The sequence below is a fragment of the Pomacea canaliculata genome, linkage group LG12, assembly GCF_003073045.1.
Source record: "Pomacea canaliculata isolate SZHN2017 linkage group LG12, ASM307304v1, whole genome shotgun sequence".
Lineage (NCBI taxonomy): Eukaryota > Metazoa > Mollusca > Gastropoda > Architaenioglossa > Ampullariidae > Pomacea > Pomacea canaliculata.
Genome location: NC_037601.1, coordinates 4,054,041 through 4,073,133, shown reverse-complemented (window position 1 = coordinate 4,073,133; position 19,093 = coordinate 4,054,041). Strand labels below are relative to the sequence as shown.

The 19,093-nt window shown below is 40.5% G+C and overlaps 1 protein-coding gene across 1 annotated transcript in view; it reads right to left on the bottom strand.

Moving 5' to 3' along the window:
• Positions 1–18,630, bottom strand: part of LOC112553330 (FMRFamide receptor-like) — a 32,984-nt gene extending 14,354 nt beyond the window's left edge. Inside the window, exon 1 of the mRNA XM_025220464.1 lies at positions 17,776–18,630. The gene's annotated coding sequence lies outside the window, so the exon portion shown is untranslated. The remainder of the gene's footprint in view (positions 1–17,775) is intronic.
• Between the last annotated feature and the right edge of the window lie 463 nt (positions 18,631–19,093).

Here is a 19,093-nt window from a genome sequence, read left to right as displayed (position 1 = left end):
CCCCTTCAATGTTGTGTTGTGTGGTGTGTGCAATCCACATACCACCATACACATAACATACACATACACATACACATACACATACACATACACATACACATACACATACACATACACATACACATACACATACACACATAAACATAAACACATACACATACACATACATAAACACATACACATACATAAACATATACACATACACACAGAGAGCCATAAGGATATATGACCATACGATGCATCTATTCTCATGTACACACATTTGCACCTACTGACACGATGGCATTAATGCAAATAAAAAAAACTCCATCTTGAATGTCAATCCTACCATTTGTCATTGCCTGCTTTGCTCTATCCATCCTCTCTCTCTCTATCCTTGTGTGCACGGACACATTTTTATGATCATTGACCTGTACAGAGAGCGATGTGCACTTCAAATTTAAGCATCAGCACGCATAGCTAGACATCTGAGAAAATGGCAGACCATCAATATTGCCAGGAAAGTACAAGTACTTAAAGAAATAACACACAAGTTAGCGACAGAGCAGAAGAAACTACAAACACACAATTCTAGCCAGATGCACCGAGCAGACTGAAGAAGAAGGACAAAGGCTTGGAATCCTCAGAGATGCATTAAAGAGAGAATGCACTGAGAATGGCTTTGCCTGCGGTGGTGGGTGAGACAAGGTTTTACATGGCAGCCAACAATGGCGGCTAATGGCAGTGGGGAGCTCGTCTGGCCTGCAGCAACCATACACAACTGCCACTTGTCTTCCTTGGCCGCCGACACCGCCACACCAAACATACTCTTGGCATTTTTCTGTAGATGTTTGGTTTTGTCGCCTGTATTTTCGAGTTTTGTTGTATTTTCTCTGAATGCTGCGATCGCAACCATTTCCTAATTGACGCAAGCCACATTGCTGGAGACTTCGCGAAGATTAAAAAGTGAAATATTAAAGGAAAGAAAAGAACGGAAGACGAACACATACAAGGAACATTAAAATGAGTGGCTGTGGGGAACTGAATGTTACAACTGTATGCAAGAGGTGGACTAGTAGGACTGAATGCTGCTGATTAGTTTTGATAGGTAATATAGATAAAAAATAAAGCAGTTTAGCTGTCATCGCAAACATAAGTCTGATAAAGGGGTGAAGTGGATGTGAAGGGGTAACAGCAGAGGCTATATTTCACCAATGTGTCCCAAAAAATCTGGTCAAACTTTTAAATATAGACACGTGATTTTACGAGTCCCGTTTCTAATTTTGACCGGCGCAAAACGAACAAAAAATACCTGTAGCACCCGATTCATTAAAGGCAGTTCGTCAATCCCACACAACTTCATGTCCTACTCCTGTCTGTTGAATGAGATCGCACCAGAAACTTCTGTTCAAGCACCAGCTTTCTGTAGATGAAGGTTTCTGTGATGACATCGCCACACACATCCAACCCAGGACTGCTCTCAATCAACGAGGCGTCACGAGGGAGCTCACAATATCCCAGGACGCTCTGTAACGACAACAATAAATAATCTCCTTTCTCTTTTAGCCGAAATAGGTCCTTTCGGAGGTAACACATCACTCATCTAATTCACTTTCTCCCTGCACTGTGCTACAACAGCTTCCATGCAACTCATCTTCGAAGAGAAGATTTGATTTCCGTCGGATATAAAACACTACCATTGGAAGGAAAAGTCACATGACTTGCGTAATACAAACTTCATCGCACTCATTTCCATAGCCGACAATGGTGTAGGCAGAATGTCCTCTCCGCTGCTGGATCCTCTATATCAAGTTGAAGTCTCCTATTGCTTATTAATTTTTCCCTAGACGAAAACACTTCGACATTCTTTCTCCTTTCAATCTTTTATGCCATCCTTCTTTTCTTCTGTTCTTCACGAACAAGAATTAAAGGAAAACGCAAGTCATGAGGTGAACTGGGTCACAAGATTTTTTTCTCTGATAAATGAGTAAATATCCCTCTTAGGTACTTTTTCCTAACTCTGAGTAAACACTCTCTTCAGTTCGCTAGACAAGGTCTGCACACGTCACCATGCAGAGGTCAAGGTCCACAGACATCAGGATTGTACGAGATATTTCTACATCGTCAAGGCTACAGCCAATGGGAAGACTGAGACCATTTATCAAGTATATTTGTGGACAGTTGTTGATTAAGGCTTTGACGTGTCTCTGATAGTCGAGCCTATAAAAAACAAATCCTTCATTTCGTTTCCTTTCTGCACTGGCTGTCCAATGTCGAGCCCGCCTCCAGCCAAGTTATTGTCGATATGGTGGTCCTCATACACAACGGCTAATAGGCCCATCCGGTTTGAAATCCGTCTCCATCATTAAAAGCTTTAAGTCTGTCAATAAAGTCCCTGGCAATTTTTCTGCGTATTAGCTTACTAATGGCTTATTACCTTTGTTATCTGGAAAGCAAAATGTGATCCACCGCCATGGATCTTTACTTGAATGTTGTTTTTCTTCCTTTCCCGCCATTGATGCAGACGAGGAGACAACATCTTTAGTTTTTTTACTGCACATATTTGTACTTGGAAGATATTTTAATAACATCTTAGAGTGCTTGGGTTATGTTTGATGATTTAATGATTTACATAACCAATCCCCAGTTAGGTTTCTTCCTTCACTGTGGTACGATCTCCTACTTGTCTCAAGAGCTGACAGTATGCTGCTTGTGAGTGTGAGCATGCGCTTATAAATCCTACTTATTATTATTATTATTATTATTATTATTATTATTTATTATTATTATTATTATTATTATTATTATTATTATTATTATTATTATTATTGAGATCGACATTATTGTGATCTTTGCTCAGTATCTAGAAGCTGAGTCAGCTGTATGTCAGACGAAGGTTTAGACAAGAAAGGCATAAAAAGATTTAAGACCTAAATATTTTTGGATACATAAAATAAATTTGCGGAATAAATGAACGATTTTTTGCCAGCTTGATAAGCCAGGGACCAGTGTTTTTCAAGGCAGGTAAGGTCTGTTTTTTGACTTAGGTTAGCTGTTATTTTGTAAAGTATTCATAAAAACAACACAGAAAAGTTTGCCGAAGTTCAGAAATCGATGTACTCGATGTCATGTGATGTCTGTGACGATTCTTACAAGGCAGACTCTGTCTAGACCTGTTAATATAGGGTACAGGACAAAATGCTGTGTGGTCGGCGACTGAACATAAGTGAACAACAGTGAAGACGGATGGACGTGACGTGGAAGCCGATGGAGTAGAAGAAGAAGGAAAAAAGAAAAAAGAGATTGTGATGATGAACCTCACTACATGAGTGCATGGCCACAACCTCTTGACCTCTCTTCCAGCCTCCGCTGTTTCTCGACCCCAGGAGCTGAAGTCACGTGGCAGCTGATATCCAATGTTAATGAGCAGGTTACCAGCAGCCAGGCCCCACGTTTGTATTTCTCGTCACGCAAAGGCTGACGGGATAGGAAGGTCGTGAAGAGGTGATTTCCGATGTGCCCCGGCTCCATCCTTGCTGCTTTCTCGATCAAACTGATAGTGGCTGTCAGCGGCCAGGGCAGGTTCCCTCTTTCCTGCCTCCGCTGGGGATGGATGAGAGATGGAGGAGATGGTGGGTGGACAGCTTGGAGAGTTGTAGGGACACTCTCTACGTACAATTTATTTCCCTTTGTAATAATAATAATAATAATAATAATAATAATAATAATAATAATAATAATAATAATAATAATATAATAATAATAATAATAATAATAATAATAACAACAACAACAACAACAACAATAGAATTTAATTAGGGGAGTGAGCACTACTCTCTCCATACACAAACACATTCATACACACAATACACATACAACACACGAACAGGTATGCATCCACATCACAGAAAGAGAGAGAGTGAGAACACAACTCACATGTAGTGTAGGAAATCCTGAGAGAACCACTGACAAGGAACCGCTGAACAATTTAAATACACCTCCAAGATACATGTGCGTATTTGCATGCGCGCGGGTGTTTGTGTTTGTGTGTGTGTGTGCGTGTTTGTGTATTAGGAAGGAAATGCCGGATATCGACAGATCAAAGAGAGAGTGTTCACAAGTAAAACTACATTACATCCGACTGCGGAATTCATAAAAAAGGAGACATTTATGGAAATGAAGGGATTTGAAGTTGAAGGGCTGTCGATTATTGAGTGAATCGGAAGAAGGGAGGGGGGAGGGTTGTTTACCGCTTGACATGCACAGAAAAACAAGACAGTGGTAAACATTTGGGAGAAGTATGAAAGACTGATCTGTGAGAGGTAGAGAGAGACATTGAGAAAAATATAGTTTGATTCAAAACACAACATTTAGGAATATATTCACACACATACAAGACCCATACTCATGCAACATTACCCTAAACCTCAACATTATAGATGAAGAATCATTACACGATAATAGAGAAAACATTCTCAGTGCCATTGGCCAGCGAACAAGACTTGGGTGGTATGTACAAATTTCACCCCACCTTAAATACCCTTTCCACCAATCACACATTTTCACTCCAACACAAAAACTTTATACATATACATATAATTAGTTTGCTTGTTTAAAAACGGATTGATCTGATGCAAAAACTTCCTTGTGGATCTTAAACTATCTGACCAACAAACCTCAATTTATAAGAATTTCTAGTAATGCCATTTCTGATACTATGTACACCAGTACTGATGCTCCCCGAGGGATTGTACTCTCATTAAATGTGAGGTCGTCACAAGAGTAGACAATTACAAATGTTTACGTATAACTATCAACGATAAACTCCTCTGGACACCTCACGATGTCAATAAAATGTATAGCTGCCTTTAGCGAAAACTTTTGTCTTTCAATGTCCACCCAGAACTCATGCAACTATTTTACACTTCAGTAATTTGTAACATATACCTTCATATTTTTTGTAGCCATAGGCCAGCAAAGCAGCAAAGGTCACTGGCCAGTTAATACCAATCTCCGTTTTCAGAATCATAAATGCAAAAAGATCAAACAGAATAATTTTCTTTTTATTTGTGCAGCAGAACAATTGTTTCATGTCATGCTGACCAGCATCATGTCAGGGCAAAAAGTGAGACATGGTTTCATCCTCTAAAGCATCTTGGAAAATGGATAATGTCCTGCTACCTCATACTAAACAAAACGGTTCCCATGGGAATTGATTTCTGGAACTTATTCTAAATCGAGAATAGGCCTTTCTTACATAGCATCTTACTTCAAACAGATTTTACAACATTAGAGTGGGAAGTATTTTCCTGACTTGTTTACCACTCCTGACAGAAAGCATCGCTCAATCTTTCTCTAATCTTCAAAAAGCTACACAAGATTAGGTTTAGCCTCCGAATTTCAGAAGTGCACAACAACAAAGATGCAATTTGAGTGTCAAAAGATTTTAAAGAAAGAGAAAAACAGACAAACGTAGGAAGACACGAAGGCACGAATAGACATATAGACAATAGAAACAAAATAAGAAAAGGACATGAGACAAAGAAAGCAGAAAATATTATGTGGGGGAGAAGAGGAGGAGGGGAAGCATCATAGACTTTCCAAAATGTTGAATAAATCTTTGTGCAAGAGATAATTTCTTGCTGTGGAACTCCTGGGGCTTAAAGAAAGCTGCCGAAAAAGTAAACATTTTTTTCTCTAAGTCTATTGAAATTATATTTCCATTCGCTGAAGCCAATTAGTCTGCCAGACAATTCAAATTTTCGTTCTTCGTTTTTTCTTCTTTAGTTTCTTGAAACATTTTTAACACTTTCAAATGTTCCAGTTTTCGTTGGTGCGTTTCAGAATGAACTTTTATTATTTCATTTTTAAACTATCTCTGCCATTTAGAAGTTTTAAAATACGATAATTTTTTCAGGTTTTCTGTAGGGATGTCAGATAACTAAAGTTGTACAGCATGTAAAGACAAAGATGAAACAAAGGATTGTATTGGAGACACGCAACATTGTCTAAAACAGACAAACATTGTTTATAAGAGGCACACAGTTTTGTTAATAAGACAGACAGTATTGTATGTAAGATATCGCATTCATCTAGAGACATACATCACACAGTGTATATCTTCACAACATCTCCACAGTCTGTATCTTCCAAACCTTTCATTTCGGGAACACCAGCAAACTTCTGGGAATCTGATGCTTATCTCCATCATCAAACATATCTAACTCGCTTGTTTTTTCCTGACATGTCAGTGCAGACATGACAGTCTACCTCTTGTAATGTGAGCCTGATGCTATTATCTATCTATTCTTAGTTTGAAAAAGACTTGTTAGCCATCATGCTACCTGCTCAATGGTCATGCATTGTGCCATTATAGTCTTTCATCTCTGCTTATCACAGCTTCTGAAAGCAAACATCCCAGAAGGTACGGAAGACTGTTAACAATTCGTGTCTAATTTATTTATGAGACTTGAATTACAAGCAGAGGAATATTCCATTAACGGAGACTGACAGATGAACATTCCGTTAAAGCAAGTTTTGTAACTTTATATCCTTGCAAAATATATATATATATGTTAGAGAATGAAAGCCACACTTTTGCAAATTCTGACAATCCCTCGAGGAATACAAACTAACTGGGTTTTCCTTTTTATGTCTATAAACCTTTTTTGTTTTGTTTGTTTTTTCGGCCTGGCAGGTGTTTTGCAGGCTCCCAGTTCACTGTTAAACCAGATCCGATTGCAGCTGTCCAGCTGTAGAGTTCTGGTCATGTAGCAGCTGTGAACCTCAGACGCTGGAATCAATACAGCTTGCTCCTTAGGAGTGTAAGCGCTTTACAAATTTTCTTTTATTATTATTATTATTATTATTATTATTATTATTATTATTATTGGGCTAGTAAGCTTTTAACAAAGATTGAAGAAGGGTGTTCCTTCGCTGTTAGGTGAAACATGTTTACGTGTAGGAAGGCGTTTAATTATCTCCCCTTTTATATTTTTCAGTTTCGATTTCGGCCAATGTAATGTCATTAAAGATGACACAGAACTTCCACCTCCACACACGAGTGCCGCATTACCTCACACTTCACGAGCCCTACATTTTGACATTATTTAACTGATATTTGATTTAGCTGTTTGGCGTCAGGGCGACAACTCCGCATGAGGTGACTGTCTTAGCTCCCCTAATTTAAGCTGTCACTGTGACGCTGCAGTAAAATTGTTTCAAATGAAACTTGTCAGCGTTGATGCACGATTTCTAATGATTCGCCGCATGAAAACGGAATTGAAAAAAAAATCGCAAATTTTCCATCGTCTGCATTGGTATGGATGAGAAGAGTTATTTACTGACCTCGAGAGCACGTCACTGGAATAATCTTGGAAAAAAAAATCCCAGTTCCTTTGGTTCAGAACATCATGACCATCAGGGAGAAAGCACATTTTGATAAAGATAATATGAAACAACAGGATTTATGTCCTTGTTTAGAATCATGTCTTTCCCAGTCTTAGTTACCAGTGAATTTTCTTTTACGGCAGTAGTCATAGTATTGCGATGTGATTTTTTTCGTGTAAAAAAGGACTAATCTCCAAATATCAATTCCATAATACTACGATCTTAAAAGAGACTGAGGACAGGCCGTTCCCTCGGTTCTAAGTCTCAAAGAATTAGAAAAACAACAACATAAGACATCAGATTAAAAAAATCAATATAAAAATGAAGACAGTTGGTAGTATATTATCAGAAGATCGGTGGAAAAAAATTCAGATTTTTTCATGTTTTCGTCTCTTTCCAAATGTTTTGTTTTTTCATTTTTCTTCATGTCTTTTTCATTTAAATTATGGTTAGCGTGATATTGACAATTTATAAAGCCTCACAGATGCACGGGTGAGCTTAAATTGAAAAAAAGGCAATTTCGTTTGCCTTTGGTACTATTTTTTAAAATAAAACTACAGAAGTTTTCCTCGAAACCCACATAAAAATAATAGCTGAAGAGAACTGGTACAGAAATCTGTCAATCTTTCACGATGAAGGTGGCTGCTCTTCCATGATGTTTAGCTTCTCTGTATCGGTATCTACAAAGAAATCACGGGTTCAGAGAGTTCCAACACACAAACTGTCTTCAATCGAAGACTGGCTTCATGCTGGATGAGGTTTCTGTGATGTGAGTGTCTGGCATCGACCCAACCTGTCTGGAGTGTACACCTGTCTTTAAAGCCAACATGTAGGTGCGCAGTTATGTGAGGTGTAAAGTGTCTGCTGTTGATGGAGTGTGTCTGGGAAAGAGCTGTCCTTACAATACTCCTAGATACACATACTAATACATAATAAGGAACTGAATTTCATACCAGGAGATGTGAGACAAAATTACTAGTGACGGCATTATTGAATATTGTCAAAGCTGTTCGTTGTCATAACATGACAGTGATAATCATATTTAATAAAAATTTAATAAAAAATTATTAAAGTGAGATGATGGTCAGGAAAGCTGATCTGTCTTGGTACCTACGAAGAAATTAAAATTATTCAAACGAGAACCCGTAACGATTGTTGTCCTCCCAGGGGCTCGAGGACATGGCAATGAACACAATGCAAGTCTTTACGATTCCAGTCAACATCTCTCCTTGTGTACAGGAAGACGTCAGCAAGGAAAATCCGTCGATAAACAATATTTTGGAGGGTGAGACAGCTGTAAATTCGATCTTGTGGGGCTTTTGTGGGGACAGACCCAGCGCGTGGCAGCCATCTGAGGCTGGAGTGAAAGAGTAGCATTTACACTGAAGATGGCCCCCGTGGTCCCGGTGAACGGGCAGCCAGAGGGTTTGCTCCTGCAATTATCCCGGGCTTTCATGCCACGTCACTCCATTTGCAGGTCGTCAAAGCGATGTGATTATGGGTCTTGCCAGTGGCGACACCAATGTTTTATGACAGATGCCTCTGCACTTTTGCTTCCCGTAAAGGAGAGGGCTCCACATACAGAATCGTTGAAGTAAAACTGTGGACATCGACATCTATAGTCAACATCATTTGAAAAAAATTATTTTGTCTCTCTGTCTTCTTATCCTTCCCTATCATCTTTTTCTCTTCTCTACCTCACTCTTCAGCAAAAGATTTGTTTCACCTACTTTCTTTGGTTCTTATATACTTCAACCTCTGTCTTATTAGGAAACTCATCGAAGACAAAAACAAGGACACATTTCTTGTGACTCTGAGAGAACTAACTTCAGATGGTGTCGAGCTGCAAATTTGTTGGCCTGTCTCATTCCCATTCTTTGCTCCTATTCTGGTGTACTGTATTTGTTTGGTGAGCAGCATACTGCTCCTTGATCTCCGTAACTCAAAGCGTTCGAGATGAATCCTATTCAGTGTCTTTCATTTGGACACTAGGGGCAACGGCAGGCCCGCAGAACTTCATCAGCCTCCAATCTTTCGGAAGAAATAAAATCCCGGGGTGTCTCGGGTGTCTATCACTTGATCAGGGAAATGAAATCCCTGGGCGTTTTCCGTCCTTCGGAACTTTTGTTTCCCAGTTTCCCTTGTCCGCAGTCGTGTCTCTGGTTCCACTGAGGCGACTCCAGTAGTTTATTGGAAAGTTCTGCGCAGTCTTCTTTTGTAGTATCACATTCTACCCACTGCGATAATGGGATTTCAGGGAAAAAGCATGGCCATTGCAGTGAGAGCGAACATGGTGCTCTTTCAGCCACTATAACACCAGTCGTCTTCAAAGTAATTCTTTAATGGTGCTCTTAGAGTATGGCTGAGATTTGCAATTTACTGACTTATTTTAATGCTGTGGTATTTTGCAATGTAGATGTTTGGTCTTACATTTTATGTGCTACTTGCTTTTTTTTTTTAATAAAGCGTGTCTTTTCTCTTTGTCCTTTGGTGTAATTCAGCTTACTTGTTTGTTTTTGCGACAGTCCAACATAAAGAGACAGTAGCAAAGAAATTTAGCGATCTTCTTTAGTAGTCTATCTGAAACATTTACTTGTGATTCAGTCGGATTTTGACTCAAGGAGTAAAGGGTGCTTCGACCATTATCTTGTCTCATGGACAACAAAATGCTGTTCTGCCGCTAATTATTTTTGAAACTGAGAGGGAAACACTCTGGACAGAAACTTCGTGCAGAACACTGAATCCATAACATTTAGTGCAGAACACTGAGTGCCGAAACTCGTTTGCAGAAGAATTCTTCTTGTATCCAATGACTACAATTACGTTTAAGTCCTTCGTTGGTCTTTCATTTTCTTTTACTCCAGGGACCTAATTTATTTCTGCCATTAATTAACTTGATAGTCACATTTATCACATTACTCAGGTTCGTGCCAGCCTGTCGTATTGTCTACAGAAAGTGCCGAAGCAAATCATTCTATCACGATCAAAGAACATGTGTTTACAATGGACTACCTGGACTGTTGAAAATGAATGTTTTGTGCGATGAAGCCCGACTTCGCAATATCTGATATCTTGATGAGCATAAACAGATAAAATGACGATGAAAGAAAACTTGGATCTGAAGTTACAGACCCTAGGGCAACTGTGTCTCGGATGTACTTGGTGTGCAGCTCAAGCGTGTAACCTACTCCAAGACCTGTCAGTCCTTGGACCTCCGATTGGGTACCACAATGAACATACCCGCCTCTGTCGCACAAGAAAGGGACTTCTACGCCGTGCGCATACGTATGTAACCACCACCACAACCCCCTCCACCACCACCCCTACCACCAACCACCAACCACCACCACCACCACCACTTCATCAGTCGTAATAATTAAAATGTCAGCTTAGCAGAACACCCATAGTTTAGCAAAGCAATCCTGGTTTCGCCAAAAAATTAACTTCATTCACCTCTGCCCCCAAAGAACTTTCCCCATCACGGTAGTGATTTCTCCTAGGAAACAGAAGCCACTAGGCGGACTTTAATCAGAAGCAGTTTGATTTAGTCTCAAGAGGACATGCTACATAAAAAGAGCAATGGAGTTTTTGTCTCAGGCGGGCCAAGGTGCGGAAAATTGCTAATGTGATTTACAGTGGGAGCAGAAAAGGTCGATTTCAAGAAAACTATTTTGGCGTCTCCTCCTGGAGTAGCCTGGCGCTAATTGAAGAAGACAACAAAAAAAAAAAAAAATTCTTCATGACAATGTTGCACGTGGCAGTAAATAACCATCTTCAGGGATACGCCGTTGTCAGCAGCATAGCTGCGAGCTCAAACTTGCGACTAGGACAAATAATAAAAGAAAATATCAGTGGAGGAAGGAGGAGTGGGACTGAGTGGTTTGGGGATAGTTAAAAAACGATATATTTTTTGTTAATAAGTTAATGAAAAAATAAAAATGCTACAACCACATCTGTTGCTGGGGATAACTATCTGAGGACGAGTCACCATCAATGGTCCTGTTTCTGCTGTTACAGACTTGAGAACATTTTTACTAAGTGTGAAGTAAACTTCGCGCTTGTTGTCCGAAAAACAAAGGTTGACGAATAAAAGTGAAAGCAGTTTGACACTTGACGAGAAAACAAAGGCGACGAAATCAAAAGTGAAAAAGTAGCTTTTAGAAATTATTTGCATGCCATGACATGCATGCTATCCAAACTCACAAGGGAAATAATCCAACAAAGGAAAAAGAGCTGGAGAGAGGGATGCAGACGATATCTTCTGAACTGGTCGAAATGGGCGGAATCTAATTCTGGATGTCGGGGTTGGATGTACAAGAACCTATGTCTGGGTAAGCAAACCTGCAGATGGTATCGTTAGGAATTTTTCATTACATTAGTTTTGGTGTCCTGCCGGTGACCAACAGGTTGTCTTGTGTGCTGATACAAATATAAATAAGCATGATACAAGGATCCTTTGACAACGTCGCACTTTTTTCGACTCTACCCCCACATCTTAAAAACCAATTAAAAAAAAACCAAAACAAACCAAAACCAAAAAACTAAGCAAAAACAAACAAACAAAAAACAAAAAAAAAACCAAAAAAAAACAACAAAACAAAACAAAACAAAAAAAAAAACCAAAGAAAAAAATTTTTAAAAGCCCAAACAAAAAGCTGTTATCAAAAGTCCACCTATTCGAGATTAGAAGAATTGTTTGTGTAAACATCAGCTTGTATACAGTTGTAGCTGATACTACCCCTGTACTAGAAATACCACAACACGAGCTGTAAAATACTCACTGAAATTAAACCTCAAGGATAAGCTAAGATTACAAACCAAGCAGACAAGGTAGGTACATTAAGGACTACTGTGAACAAAAAAACGATGAAAGACAGTCTACAGGGTATATGGAACCAAGGACTCAAGATTGGGTAGGAAATGTCAAGGCTTTCATCTTGATTAAAAAGAAAGCTAAAAGAACATTTTGTTCAAATAAATGGAAAAACAAAATACAGTTCTGTGCTGGATTTTCAGCGTAGAGTCAGTTTTAAAAGGCAAATTGGACTTCCGCCGATGAAAATGGAGTTGTGAAGGTCGTAGAGGTTTTCACAAATAATGTTTTCCAAGATGTGGAACAGCACCGGTGATAGGATGACCTTTGACATACGCCTCCTCTCCTGTAACAAAGGGTTCCGTTTGGCTATCCATCAATACAACTCTCATTAAGCTATCTTTTGATGACTTGGACGACAGCTTCTTTGATGTTGAATATTTGCATCACATGCTATCACTCCGTGTGCCAGACTCTGTTAAAAGCTTGTTTAAAGTACATAAAGTTGGGAGTCCCGCTGATGTTGAACATGCTTCTCTATCAGGATGCAAGAGTTGAGCCCCTGCCCTGAATCCCAGGAGGTTACATGCGATGTTTTGCTGTCTCTTGAGAAAAATAAACTGTAATAAATGGTCCATTGTATATTGCTTAGTGATCAGCAGAACTTATAGCAGAAAGATCGGAATTCTCGGTGTAGCTCGCTCACTCACTCACTTACTCAGTCATAAACAAACATACTTTTTGTCTGCTTCATAAACATTCTCAGTACTACTTCTCACTTAACATGGAGCGAAAAATCTCAAGAAACTGAGTGAAGAACTATTTCAATTCATTCGCTTCTTCACGCCCAACGCTTCCCGAATAAAGCCTTAATCCAGATCGAACTCTACCGATGAGTAAATTTGAATACAAGGATGTGAACAGAAAATTCAATGTTTAAAAAAAATCCGCAGAGACTGAAAGAGCGGGGGTGAAGTGCTATCTGAGGGCCGAGCGGAGAAAAACGTGCAAAGAATCAAAAGCATTGTATCCATTCATAGAAGGTGGAGGCAGCTGACAGGCACATTCCACGGTTAATGCGTTCGATGAATGCACCCAACCCTCCCAATCGTTATCGAAGATAACAGGGTAGACGAGATGATGAACTGAAGACTGAGAAGCAGACCTATGTCCTTTGTCGTTGACATGAACATTCTGGTACGGGTCAACGGGTTCACAAAGTTGAACCTCCAGAGTAACTCTGCCCCTTTAACCCAGCCTCCGAAAACACTGCCAAAGACTGGCTGATGGATTGTACCAGTTTAATTCCTTACAGTTCAGCCGAAAATCCATCTTCCTCAACTGTAACGAGTTTTAAGCACGCTCTGTCTTTGGGCGATCTATTTCTAGGCTCGGCAATTTGGCAAAGAATGGTCCACACTTCAACCAAAATGGACTGTACAATTTTGTCAACATTATAGGCAATTATATATTCGATATTATTCAGCCCAGCAACAAGAGTGGTTACATACTCCAGACAGTTCATCGTAGCTGAATCTGGCTGTACCCAGCATCAGAAGCTCAGACGTATAAATCCTTTTCATTCACGAGAGCCTTGTGGTTATCTGTCGTGAGAAAAGCGAGTACCGAGCTTCGGAATCGCCGCCATGTCTAGGAGCCGAAGAAGATTTACGTTAAATCTCTTAGAAAAGAGGCACTATTCCCTCATTTTACCACCCTGGAACCTTCTGGAACTGTAGTTACGAAGCAGAAGTAGCCTTGCTACCCCGTGGTTTGTTTACCTACTCCACAACTCTGTCAGGTCGTCTACAGCACAAAACTTAGGATCGCAAGCAAGACAACCTCTACCTCATCATTAACCATCTAAGTCTGTTCCCGTTTCCAATCACAGTCCCCTGTAATGCAGCTGATCCATAGCTAAGTCTGGGATAATGTTACTCCGACATCGTGAGTGCGGCCCCAGGGGGCGACCTGCACGTGGCTGTCGAGGGTGAGCGCCACTCACGCTGATGGCTCTGTCGTGCGCAGGCCAATCTGCTTCAGCGCATGGCTCCGGGCCTGTACAGTCGTCACGGGAATAAATTGCGGAGATTTGCCACAAAACAGCAACATCCCACGTGACACGTGTGCAGCCCGAGATGGAAGAGAAGAAAAGGAAGAATCCGTCACCTTCTCTTTCTCCATTCTATTTTTCACAGTCAGCTAGCCACCAACTAAGCCAGGCAGCAAGATGCACGCACGCAACAGCTAACCGCCAGATGCAATCATTTTGTTGTAGAGTGAGATGCCAAAATATTTAACACAGATACCTGTGGAGTGTAGCTTTATCACCTAAAAATAAAATGATAGAAGGTCAGAGGACCGGACAGGAGTACCAGACTGGGAGAAAGAGAAAGAGAGAGAAAGAGAGAAAAGGAGAGAGAGAGAAAGAAAGAGAGAAAGAGAGCAGAAAGAGAGAGAAAGAAAGAACGAAAGAGAAAGAGAGAAGGAAAGAGAGAAGGAAAGAGAGAAGGAAAGAGAGAAAGAACGAAAGAGAGAAAGAGAGAGAGAAATAAAGAGAGAAGGGAAGAGAGAAAAAGAGAGATTTGGGGGAGAGAACTGACTCAAGGTACGACACTTTAATTAAGTGCGTGCTTTGATCTTCGCCGAGCCCAGACAGGTGGATGTTGCCCCCAAGGCTGTTTGGCAGAATGGCCCTCCCACCCGACATCCGGCACCCTGTTGCTGACAGTCGACTATTCACCGAGCAGGCCTACTAAACCGTACTCACCAACACTGCCATCTTGTAAACCATGCTTGAAATAAATTTGAACATTTCACAGAGAAAATATATGTTTAAAAAACAGAGAGAGAGAGAGAAAGAAAGAAGAAAAAAGTCTCAAAAACTGTCCAGACTTTTATGTCTTTACAATATGTTTGTAGGTGTAAGTCGATTCATTTCAAAGTATTAGAAATTGCGAGACAGATGCCTAAGAAAAGAACAGATTCTGTGATAAATTCCTGTTCTTGATGCACTGCATTGTGTCAGCTTCCTGCGGCTTTCGTTTCTTCCAGTTTTTGCAGATGTGCATTTGGAACCTGAGAAAATCGTTTCCACCCCCAGACTCTGCTTATATCCACGTCTGTCTTGTGGAAGACATTTTTGCCAGCAGAATAAAAACCATTTTTATCCGAGTACTTTGTTATTCTTTCCTCATTAATCCTGCCATCGTACTTCATTCTTCTTTCATTTACTTTCCCATAATCCCTAGCATTGCAGCTCACTTCTGCCTGTCTTCCCGATACAGACAAAACCACAGCTTCCTTCATCAGATACCAAAGGTCACAGAAGCAGATCCTCAGGCTCTGGAGAGACCGGATGTGGACTTAAAAGGAAAAAAGTAAAAGTGAAAGAAGCTTAAGTACGTTATGTAAAAAATAATTCATTGTAAAGATAATGGTTCTTGTCCCCCGGAAAAGGATAAAAAGATCATTTTTATTCTAGTGTCAAAGGTGTTTTCAGAAATAAATGCACGCAGGTTTTTGTAGACAGAGTTTTTGCTGAGATATCTATTATCGAGCTAGAAGCGAGAAGATTGGAAACTTTTGACATGTCCACAGGTCAGCAAACTCAGCTAAATTCACATGATGCAAATAATGTTTTAGTCGGGCTGTGGGTGCTGAGGGGGATGACCAAAGTATACTTGATAAAGCAGTAGAAAGATTGATTACACATAGGTACTAGCTAGGCATGGTTGTTATTTGTTTGTGGTTTAATTGTGTATAACAGATATGTTGAAATATATTACAGAATAGTAATTGACAAATACGAAAGATTTTATTCTGAGCTCTGATGTGACAGCTACTGATATGCCCTGAGAAAGAGACTTTAAAAAGTAGAACTGGTGTCTTCCGTCAAATCCTCAAAACAAACAAACCAACAAACAAACCAACAAACCAACCAACCAACCAACCAAACAAACAAACAAACAAACAAACAAACAAACAAACAAACAAACAAACAAACAAACAAGCAAGCAAGCAAGCAAGCAAACAAACAAACCAACAAACAAACAAACAAACAAACCAACAAACAAACCAACAAAACAACCAACCAACCAACCAACCAACCAACCAAACAAACAAACAAACAACCATGAACACAAAGAAGAAAGAAAACGGAGCAAGTGTACAAGTAGAATCATTCCTTCCGAAATCCCCAGAGAAATCCTGAAATAAGTACGTGACGGGTTAAGCTTCAGAGAGACTTCTTTCCTCCAGTCTGCGCTGACTGTACAGCCAAAGGACTCACAGTATAAAAGTGTGTCAGGCACTAATTACAACCAGCAAATAACAAATTAGCTACATGCATGTGGAGGGACACTACCTGAAGTCAGAAGACAGAACCACTCTGTGCCACTCGGAGGATGCTCGCTGTTTGACTCCTGACACCTGAGGTGTTCGTGAACATTCGTCGTCTTTCTCCATTGCCCGAGGGTGGAAACAGCACAGTTTCATATTGAGACTTTCTCCAGCACATCACAATCTTCACAATTTCGTCTACAGCGATTTATTTCTTCCCTTTTGTGTGAGTCGGTGGTGAGAATTGTAGCTGTAGAAGTAGCGGCGTTCGTTCTGCACGTGCTCCATTAATCTCGACTCCATTACTTCATAATGCACACACATCAAACAAACAAACACAAAAAAAGGAAGAAGAAGAAGGAGGTGGGAGAAAATTATTCAGCGAGGTAGAGAGAGCGTGGAAGAAAGCAGGACAGAAAGAAAAGAGAGAGATACAGAGAGGGAGATATAAGGAGAAATGAGAGAGAGAGACAGATGAGAGAATTATCGCTCGCAAATGTGTGCATCAAAGAAAATCAGATTCCACCTGCCAGCTCTGAACGACTTACCCTTCTGCACACCTGCACTTTACCTCCACCCCTCATTTTTGCAACATGCGGTATCTACTTTCATCGCCCATCCCTATGTACCAGACCCCCTGCAACGTCGATGAGAAAGAAGAAGACAGAGAAAAGAGAAGTGTGGGGAGGGGGGGGGGGGAATCAGTGATAACCAAAGGAAAGGAATGTTCCCAAACTCGACACCGTGAACTGTATTGTAATGTCATTCTTCGTTGTACTTTTGGAAGACAGGAATGTAATCACACGTAGATAAGTCGTGAAAACCCATACTTAATTCATATTGATTAATTTATAAAATTGGTTAATTAGTATCAAAATCAACTTTATAACCGTTAGTTCTGCAATCGCTTTTCCGCGGTTTATTTTTCGAAAAAATCTTTGCAGAACTCTGTTTAATATGCCTTAATTGTTGCTGGTTTATATTTTTGTGTTATTTAAATAATAATTCTTATACAGCTCCAGATTATAAGTAGCAGCCCCTCAGCTGATGAACACACACAGAGTATGCATGCAAGCGCATTGGAGTTGAAAATTTGCCTTTATGTTTAATGTTGCTGTTTTTGAAGAGTGTGTTCAATATTAATTAAAATGAAAGAAGAAGTAAAACTCCTTCCTGCATGAATTTCATGGTTTGTGAAGTTTATGCACATCCATAAAGACAAAAACATTCATGAAGAGTAAGCAAATACTTACCTATCAGCAGTCCCTTATGCTACGAAAGTATGCACGGGTAGGCAGCCTGGCAATCAAGGGAAACGTGTGCAATCCCCTTCCAGATGGCGCTGACGTAGCGCTCTTGGCTTTGGATAAGTCTGCACAGCGAGAAAACCCATTTGCTGCCCGGAAGCCTGAACAAAACAAAGCCACTAAAAGCGGAGAAAATTCCACCTTTCGCAAGCCAACGATAGCTCGTGGGCAACGGTCACCACATCCCGCAGCAGTGGAGTCGGGGGGTCCTCACGACGGCATCAAGCGAGGGTTACTCCGACGAACAGCCAATGAACGGAGCGCCGGCGGTAAGATGGCCGGACTTTATACGCACCCGCCCACAGCCTCCGACGCGCTCTGGGTACGCGGTGGCCACAAGAAACAATGACGGGCACAGCAAACACACTTTTTGGCTGTCTTAGCCTCTTCCCTGGCCATGGTGGCAGTCCCAGCGCCATGGCAACGGGCGTGGAGGTATTGCCGGCTTGTTGCAGGTCGGTAGGTGAGAAAGTGGAGTCACGGTTTTGTCACGGGTTTGTCACGTAGCAACTGCTTTTGACGGTCCTGTGAGTGTCTGTGATGACATGATCTGTGATGTGGCCGTTTATACTTAGACTGGTTATGAATTGAATGGATTCATTCAGTTCTCTCTCTCTTCACACACACCAGCACCACCAACCCTCGATTTAGGGAAGATAACTGTTGATTTGGTTCCTCTCTGTCCATCTCTTCCTCCTCCTTCCTTTTGTCATCGGTGCCGTCTAAAATGAAGACAAATACTCACACACTGACACACTGTGTCTATCTGTAATATTCACACATGCAGATGTCAGCTGTCAGCCCTCGATACGCCTGCGGGCAAGATCAAAAGGAATGGGTGAGATATTACAGACTGTTTCTAGAGAGAAGTAAGTGCTGTCGGCTGCCACACACACACTCTCTCTCTCCAGCTCCATCTGTCTTTGGCTCTCTATCTCTCCCCAACTCTCATTTTCATGTCTGCCTCGCTTTTCTCTCCTCCATTTGTCTTTAAAATTCAATCTTTCACTTTTATAGTCTTGACAAAAATTGTTTTTGCATAGCAATTTTTTTTTGGTTTAGTGTAGAGCAATAAGTAAACTTTAACAACAAAAATTTGTAAAGTAAAATAAACTTTAAAAAAAGATGTCTTAAAGAATAATACCCCAACCAAACATATACTTAATCTTCCTGTACATGAAAGGAATAGTCTGGACAAGTGTAATCAGAATCCCACAAAGGGTGTGGATATACATGAATATCAAGACAATACATCGTCACTGTC